The following is a 9,394-nucleotide window of genomic DNA, read 5'->3' as shown; positions in this document are numbered from 1 at the left end:
GGGGGGTCTGAATAGAGGACGCTGTCAGGAACTAATAGCTTTGGGATGTAGTGCTGGGCTGTGTGTGTACAGCAATCTCAGGATGTAAAGGTGGGGAGAGGGGGAGATGTCACTGATGAGACAGAGAGGGGTTTCTGCATGGAGGATAGCTTGGGGATTCGGAGGAGGACGAGGGTTGTGAGGCGCCAACTGCATGTATAGATGACAGGAACAGATCCGGGTACTTTCCCTCTACGTCCAGGTCCCGCCCCTTTTTGGGTTAAAACATTCGCTTTTATTTGTCTGGCGGTAAATACAAATGCAGCGGCAACCTGATGCAAAACAATTAAGAAAACAGTGCATTTTTGTATCTACATAGAGCCCAAATAAGAAGGTGGGTTAGGCAAACAATTTCACGATGTCATTGGAGATCGATGATCGGCGTCAATATATAGTTAAATGAAAAGCTAGAGATTGATGTCCGGTCAGTCAACAGATGACGAGTGGATTTACTTGTCTTCCTTGTCCCTTGTCTTCTCACTGTTTTATATTTGAATCCATTGATTACCTCGACTTTTAACATTCCAACTTTTTACTTTGACGATGGACGCTAACCTCATTAGCATCATATGTAGCATTGATGACGTTTGATGACATACTGACGGCTCACATAGATTGCGCTCATAGTCCTCTCTTTGGAGGCCTGAAGCCACAGACGTCTCTTTTTACTCTCTTGAAAGTGGACGGGACAGTAATTTCACCGGTAAGTGGCGTAGCGCTGCTCTCATCTATGCGTGGTTGCATTTCACAATATAACAACAATCCCATGGCACGCAGGCCAGAAAAAAAAGCAGCTCCATCGAGCGCAGCCGACGGCTACATGATAAAGTGTCTTCTGCGAGATTGAGAGGCACCGGCGTCAGAAGAAGGCAGCCATAAAAAAAGAGGGACTGAGGCAAGATAGGCTTAGACAGAGACGGCAACGGGGGGGGGGTGTGGGTGGAGGATAAAGAGGACTCCGGAGATAACTAAAGCGTTTGAGAGACAGGTGCAATATAGATGAAGAAGAAGAGACCACAGGGTGGAAGAAGCAACGCATGGCGGAGGAAGGAGGGGGGTTTGAAATAAAGTAGGAAGATCTGAGGAAATGACAGAGAAGGAAAGGCAAAGATAGGGTATTGGACTGCTATTTATTCTCATAAATATGACTGCAAACTTCAGGCAAGGTCTCTAAACTCTTAAAATGAGCATCAGGGAGACAAGCAGCAATAAACGGTCGGAAACAGAGAGACGGACGGAGACAGACAAAGACAAATGTGGCCGAGATGATGAACAATGACAAGAGGAAGCTGTGAAATCACTGGTTTCTTCTCATGCTTATTTTGTGTTGGTATCACAGGTGCATGTTGAGATGGAACCCAATGGTTAGACAAAGAAAAACATGTGTTATTGACAAATGTCTTCACACCGACACATTCATTGAAGTCCCGATTGTTGTAGTCAAAACACGTTCCAAGTTCAGCTATTAGCTTCATTTACTCCGACCGTGTTAAAGATGTAGCACACATTTAGGTCAGCACAAGAATGTGATGAAAACATAGAAGCAGATTAAAAGCACTGCATCTGCTCATGTCTTGTAGTTTAAAGAGCGACAAAATCCATAAAAGGAGAATGTAAGGGTGGGTAGAGGGGTCAAATATACTCAGCACTGTTACCCAGGAGGCTGTTGTTCGTGTCCTGCATGAAACCAAAAGTTGACTTATTTTAAGTACATTGATTAACTCGTGTCATGTATGTTAACGTAGGGTCTCAGCTTAAGTCTCTTGACAAACATACTTATTATAACCCAAAACATGATATTCTTCTAAACCGAACCACGTAGTTTTGTTTCCAAACCAAACCAAGTTAGTTTGAATTCAGAACACTTGTTAAAAACTAAATTATAATTGATGTTGATTTGAGAGTGGGAAAAAGGACGTTATACTATCCCTCGCAATATCTGTTTTGTTTTCAATATTTATCTAGATTACACTAAATTACACTGCAAAAATAAAAAATCTTGCCAAGCATATTTGTCTAATTTGTAGTCAGAATATGTCGTTACATTTGATATAAAACCTAATAACTTAAGTCTTGTTTTTAGACGAGGGATCTTAACGGTTCGTCCACACTGCAGCGTGCATTGAAGCTTGCCGGTGGGCGTGTCTGGCTCGCGACCAACAACCAATCACATTAATCTCCCGCCCCGGAGACACAAGCACGCGGTTTGATTGGCTAGCTGGCATATGATTTGATTGGCTGACGTTTCTGTCAAAGCTTGAAAAGTTGAACTTTTCTCAACTTTCGAAGCGAGCAACGGAGGCGAAGCGAGCAACGGAGGCAAAGCATGACGTCCCTCCATTCAAAGTGAATGGGAAGCTTCTCCGTTGAAGCAACGCACGCTGTCAAAGTCTCTTAAAAACATCTTATTTTATGGGAAAATCACCAACTAACATCAGAAAACAGAAAACTTCTTATAATTTCTGGCTTTTTTCTTTTACAATTTCCCTAATTCTGGTCAAATATAGTTCAAAATAAGTTTCCCCAGCTAAATACAAGATCTAATTTATCTAAATATCCCATCTTTACTTCAAGAAATCTTACACTTGCACTTCTATTGCAATATATAGCATTCGTTGGGGTGTATCCTATCCTTGACCAATGTTTGAATACATAACATTGGGATTCAGTATCTTGCCCTAAACACTGGCATGTTGACTGAAAGTCCGGAAATGAAAATACCAACGCTCCAAATTACAGAGAACTATTTACTTGCTGAACCACAGTAGTGTTCTCAGAATTCAGTAACACCAAAAACCTGCACAGAGACTTGAATCCACCAAACTGTCATGTGAGTAGCCCTCTGAAACCATCGAAACTTAACTTGCAACACTTGTACCCCTTATCTTCAACCCTGTCCTTTTCGCTATCAGATGTTTGTTCCTAAACGTTTTTGGCAAAGCAACTTATTGATATATATGTTTTTCTAGTAAAACACAGTGCTAGAGTAGTGTCTTTTAGAGCCTGTAGAGTCTATAAAGCAACACCAGGTTTCACGGGGAGATAAATACTGTAAAGTGGCCTGACTGTGGGATTCAGACTGTGACTATTGAAAAAGGCAAAATGCCACAAAATCTCTTCGAAGATTGCCCAAAAAGAAAGTGGAAGCGGTGTGTCGGCACCCGGATGCATGAGCCAGGGGGTACATTTAGTTTCTTACATGACAATCTTTTGCTTCACTTGCTTTATGAATCTATGAGGACTGTGTGGAGTCAGTCAGAGAAACTCTCTCTTAAATCTGAACCAAGCTAAAATAATGAATCTCATACGTTTCTATTTCCTCTTTTTGGTCCGACTTATACGCTTCAAATGTTGGACACAGTGCATTTCAAGGCTCTCCCCCAGAGTCTCCATAATGTCTCTCATATTTAGCTACCCCACAGAATATGCCAGTGCTGGAAAGAAAGAGGGAGGAAAAGTAGGCATGTCCAGAGAAAATACGAGCCTGCTACTGTTTCCAGGTCAGTAACATTAACCTTAAGCACATACTCCATTTCTGAGTTGTCTCTTCTGCCTCTGCTGAACTAGATGAGAAACTTTATAACTTTCCTTCACCCCATTTTTTTCAGTAATGTAGTCAGCAGACTTACACGAAATAGATGGCAACACAGAGAAGAACTACCAGAAAAGACGATCAGTTCGGCTGGGTTGTATGTGTGTCGATGTTTGAGGTCAATTACGTTTCGTAAAAAAAAAGCAGCAAGGTGGACTTGAGACTCAGACTGCACTCCAACACATCAAGGTGTTTTCATTCTTTCCACGTAAACGTTGTCTTTTTCACGGTGTACTTCTCGGTCGTCAGCACAATAAAACAAGTTTGAAACATTTCTCCTCACGGGACAAAGTGTACTTATTTGCTGCTTTAAGGCGATAACCAACCCAGAGCGCTATTCATAAATGTCTAATTCACTGCTGATCTCAAGACAGTTCAGTTCATGTTTGTGAAGAAGTCTCAAAAAGCTGGAAAACAGAAACTCTGGGCTGTAGCCTGCAATGTGTCACGTAGAAATGACCTTGAGTGAAGCCTAACAATGTCCAGAATACAATACTCAAACCAAGTACATCCAATTCGGCTTAATACATCGACCAAAAGTACTTGTATCCTCAATCAACTGGGATGCCGTGACAGCCTGTGCTCACATTAACCACTCAGAGAGTTCTCTTCCATTTGTTTCTCAAGCCTTTCGGTGCCTCATATTTCTCCTTCCTTTCTTTGATGGCTTGTTTACGCTCATAAAACATACACCAAACAATCCAAAATCATAAGAGTTACATGTAGAGTTGTGCTTCGGGGGTATATTTTTCTTTTTAATGTGTCACATTAGGAGCATCATCTCCTCTGTCAGACCAACTGCTGCTCAGTGAGAAAAACATCCCCATCTCCAACTGAAATAAATAACATTTTTCAGCTTATATTCACCCCTTGAAAATACTTAACATGGTTTATGATCAATAAAACATCAGGCAACCATCAGAGCGTCTTTGATCTGAGGCATTTCATCCGTGTTCTGAATAAGCCGTATTCTCCAATATTCGTCTAAAAGGAGAATAACGTGTTGCAAGTCTGTTTGTGTGCTTCCACGGAGTTATGGGGTCATGCTAGGTTGTGTGTGTTTGCACCTATGCGTACCCTTGTTTGCTCGGCTGTATGAGAAGATTGAACGTGCCGTGGTCTGTGGGAATATTGACGGAAGACTGTGTGCAATCGCCGTAAAATTCATGTACTGTGCAGCCTCAACCAAAGAGCCATGGGACGGTGTCTGGGGGGGGGGATTATGTCGGAGCAACGGGAAAACAAGACTTATGACAAAAGAGGAAAAGGTGGATCTGACTTTGAGGAGAGAATATGAAAATGATCCCTGTGGACAATCAAAGTGTTGAGTCAATGCAAAGCTAGAAGCCGGTTTGAAAACACATCAACACTCAGAGAGATAGGAAGAACTTATGCTATTCAGCTTTAGCCACAGTACAAGACAACATTCTGGATTTTCCTGGTTATCCACGATTAAGATAATACATAGAGAGATAGTGTTTTCAAAGCATTGGTAAGTCAAAGTATTGGTAGTTTTTTTCGAGGTAAAAGGCTGTCGAACAAATGGGCTTTCTGTCCAATCGGAAACTATTGTAGTTCCAGATAAATGAACCGTTAGAATAATTGCATGGCACCATCTGCATTTACAAAAGCACTCTTCAGACATAATTGGCAATGCAGAAGGCTTCACAAAAGATAACAATTCCTTCCTAATTGATAGCTAGAGTAACACTTACAGTAACTTTGGGATTATTGAAAATGCTCCAACGAAACTCAATAAACACAGGACCGAATAAAACAAGAACAAATCTAAAACCACCCAAGCTTAAATGTTGGGTCTTGAGTTCGGCATAAAAAATATTTAATTACTTTCTACTGCCCTCAAGACTCCTTACGGGGGTCTTTTTTTTTTTTTAATCATGCTTTAGGGTGTTGAGAAAGCAAGGGGAAGTAACAGTGAGACAGAGTGGATTTATGGGCATCTGATTGATTGATTGATTGTGTTCTCAGAGCGTTCTGCACAGTGTCCATATACTCTTCCCTCTTCTACTGGTGGTTGGTTATTGGAAAGGTGTTAACATTTTGCTCGACTCGACAAAGGACGTTACACTCTTGTTGCGTAAGTAACACTCAGTATGGGGTTTAAGTGCATATCGTGTGATGTGACGCACTTCTTTTTCTTTCATCCACCGTCGTGCTCAGCCAAAAAAGAGTAGCATGCAAACACGGTGTAAAGGCTTTCATTACGGGTGGCCTTCTTCAAAATCTGTCTCCCTGCATACTCCTGTTCTGCCTATTTGCTCCTGCATGCTGCTTGAAGCTTATTCAACATTGCTAAGCTTGTCACAATGAACACATACTGTATGCAGGTTGCTCCATATGGGGTACAGCTTCCTCTACCCATCACTACCTTTCCCTTCTTCATGCTGTCTTTGCACACATCAACATGTGGTAAACTCCCAGACATCTCATTGTCCTTTTTTTCATCAGCTCTCCGTAGAAACAACTCCCACTGTTTTCAGTTTTTTTTTTTTCAAGCATGTCTCACTAATTGCGTTGTGGGAGACCTCTTGTTAGCCGGTGGGGGGAGTTGTTCTGCTGCCTAAGCCTTTTTTCTCCCCTCAGCTGATTTAAAGTGCCTACTTTATCTAGAGGCCAAGGCTCAATGTGAGGTCTACCGATGCCCGTGATTTCACGAGATGTACTGAAGCACAATGACACTTTAAACATGCCGTATCTGGTCTAAAGATTTGTACTCCAGATCAGAAAAGCAGAGTAGGCTATGGCCCCAAAATCGCACAAAAACACAAGTCCACCTGGATGGGATTTTAGCCTTTTGTAGACCATTAACATCCACACATGTATTACACACTACAGGAAAGGGAAACCCACAAAAAGTACAACTCTTTAAGTCTGCTCAAATTCGAATGGGATGTGAAGTTGCTCTCAAAATCCAGATACAAGCTATAATTCTTCCTAATATGTCTTCAAATCTTCTATTTTCAAACATTGTAAATCAGAGAATACAAGATATACATATTGTACAAGCAGTCGATCTGGTGGGAATTAGGTATATTTATATCCACTCTAACAACTTCCACCTCTCAGTTCTGTTGGTTGTGTGATTTGGGCCCAAACAACAAACAGGTGGTGGAGAAAAGCAAATCTTCTCGTTTATTTATCTGGCCTTTCTGTGTTGTCTATGCTCTCATGTGCCGTATTCCAACAGCAGAGACTAAAAGGTCAAAGAGCTTCTTTACCTCTGCTGCTCTGGGCCTTCCCACTGTTGGAGAACGTAGAAGGAAGACCCAGTCATGACATCAACAACTGGTGCATTTCATTATTGTAATGATGACTACTTGAGCTATGTCTCATTCCTGGAAAGAAACATTAACACCTAGCATTGGCTGCAAAGTATCTGTTGTTTCCTGTGCTTGTGAGTAATGATGCATTTAATACTGGCTGTGAAAGTAATTGCTCATCAGGCCAAATAAAGATAACTTGAAGGTGGATGAAAACAAGGTGGTGGTGTTACTTTTCACCTTCCCATCCCTTTTAAAACACCCACTTTCTTATCATTAAAGGCCCCGAAAACCACATATCTTCACAAATAGCGTCTTACAGTACAATGAGGAACTGCTCTGACATTAGGCTGATATTTTTTCCTAAAGAAGTTATGATTTCTAAACAGTTATGGTAATTTCACCTGAGAGATTTCTCCATTCTGTTTTTTCGTTCTTGCGTTTTCCCTCGTTTAAGTTGGACAGGGCTCAGTTTGATAAAGAATACGTCTCATACTTCCAGCACCAGAGTTGAGCGACTTTTAAATCAGAATCTGATGACTGAGTTGTTGTTTTGTTTGCTTGTCGCCGGTACTGTCAATCCGTCATAATCAAACCACACCGACTACAGCGTAAGGAAAGTCACCTGTCTAACTCCGTACCACTAGTTTATTTATTTAAACCTAAAATGTGAAGTCTTTAGCAGTAGTCTTATTCACAAAATGCGTGTGAGGGAGGTAAACAAATGATTTAAAATGGAAGATGGAACACACACGGACGGCTATTTCACCTCATTGGTTTATAGAGCTCCTGTTCGTTCATGTTTTCAATGGACGAGAGTGAAAATGGAAAGAAAAACGCTATTTGTTGTTTGTTTATATCACGGAGTCTGTTCTTCTTCTCTGTCTTCCGGTTGTTCCGGTTGTTGCCTCTTTTGAATGATTAATACACACTACCGCCGCCTGCTGGTAAGGAGAGTTATTGCCGCTCACGCATCGCGCAGTTCATACGTGCTCGGCTCGGATTTGCGGTGTGTTCCACTGCGCGAAGTAGGCAAATACGCAGGAGAGTCCGGCGACGCAACAGTCGGTGTCGGCGTCTGCGACTTCTCAGGTGACTGGCCGGTGTATCTGGGCCTTTATCTTATAAGATTTCAATTTGCAGCCGTTTTTAGTCTCCAAAGAAAATTGGAATCTCCCAGTAAAAACAACCCAGAGCCAACAGGTGCCATATAAAGAGAAAGCTATGAAATAGGTGACACAGGACAGAACAATTCAAGCCAAGTTGATAACATTTGTTCATTTTAACGAGTGAATCTGGGGTTGGCTTTTATTTGCTGGCGAGCACCCCAACCCTCGTCGAGATAGGGAGGAGGGGTCAACTTTTGATGTTGTGTTCACCAACTGCAACCATCAAATCCTACATGTTTTGCCTTTTAACATTTACTGCTGCTCATTAAAACTCATGTGATTGGATTTCTCCAATGTGTGTTAATAGATATGGCGTGTTACAGAGCTTTAGGGAGATATGAAGCTGTAATGAGTTATTGAGCTACATCTCATCAGTTATATGTAGGTATTTACAGTACACTTTGCACAAATAATTGAAAACCCAGAAGAGCTCTTGTTCCCTAAAAATAAAAATAAAGGTACTTATGGATCATTAGGGCCATAAATGCTAAAAGATTTCTCCGTTACGTGTTGGGAAAAAAGGCAATAGCTGGTACAGGGAAATCTAAAAACGAGATTTCTCTTGTTTCTTCGATGGAGCATCAACCAAATCTTTGTGAGAAGGTAAACAGGAGACATTGCAGACAGAGTTATGTGTTTCTTAATGTCGACCAGGTGCCATGATCTCATTATCACACCCACAACAGCTGGGAGATGCTGGGAAACAGCCTCATCATCAGAATTACCCGATAGAGTGTGATTGTGTGTGTGAATGCAGTATGTGGTATGTGAAAATGCAAATCTGTATGCATGCATGGGCTTATTTTTCACACTTTATATATGTGTGGGCTTCTGGTATGGAAGCAATTGTAATGCCCTATTGTTAGATTACCATTCATTCCCCCTTACAAACATACACAATAATCCATTATCTTTTACGAACATGACATTAAAACATTATATTTCCCCCTAACTTCCTCCGCTTCAGCCCCACTCTTGTTCATCTGTTTTTTTTATTTGCATTTTAAGAACATATTCAAAAAGCATACATAACAAAATAAACACATAACAGATGACAAGTACGTAAATAAATAATAAAATAATAGTAATAATAAAATTACAAATAAAAGAATGGATACACTGTTAATACTTAGATATATTAATTATGTTGTTCTATACTTGATCCATTTTTTCCACCTTTCCTCAAAGGTATGCATTTGATTTCTAATTCTCATTGTTTTCTCCATTACATTCATTTCGTCTGATTTCCTTGCTTTTTCATTTAGTTTTTTCTTAAATGAGGCATTTATCTTTATCTCCATTGCCCGATGTGA

At 40.8% G+C, this 9,394-nt stretch overlaps 2 protein-coding genes and 1 pseudogene across 3 annotated transcripts in view; all 3 read right to left on the bottom strand.

The window, feature by feature from the left end:
* hsh2d (hematopoietic SH2 domain containing) overlaps positions 1–9,394 on the bottom strand; it is a 364,522-nt gene that overhangs the window by 91,621 nt on the left and 263,507 nt on the right. The gene's annotated exons all lie outside the window — the stretch shown is intronic.
* Positions 1–9,394, bottom strand: part of si:ch73-138n13.1 (protein piccolo) — a 129,899-nt gene that overhangs the window by 85,221 nt on the left and 35,284 nt on the right. The gene's annotated exons all lie outside the window — the stretch shown is intronic.
* Positions 1–9,394, bottom strand: part of LOC104955654 (peroxisome proliferator-activated receptor alpha-like) — a 56,818-nt pseudogene that overhangs the window by 42,050 nt on the left and 5,374 nt on the right.

Source organism: Notothenia coriiceps, unplaced genomic scaffold, assembly GCF_000735185.1.
Source record: "Notothenia coriiceps isolate Sejong01 unplaced genomic scaffold, NC01 NC01_scaffold00024668, whole genome shotgun sequence".
Taxonomy (NCBI): domain Eukaryota; kingdom Metazoa; phylum Chordata; class Actinopteri; order Perciformes; family Nototheniidae; genus Notothenia; species Notothenia coriiceps.
This window is presented reverse-complemented; position numbering and strand designations above follow the sequence as displayed.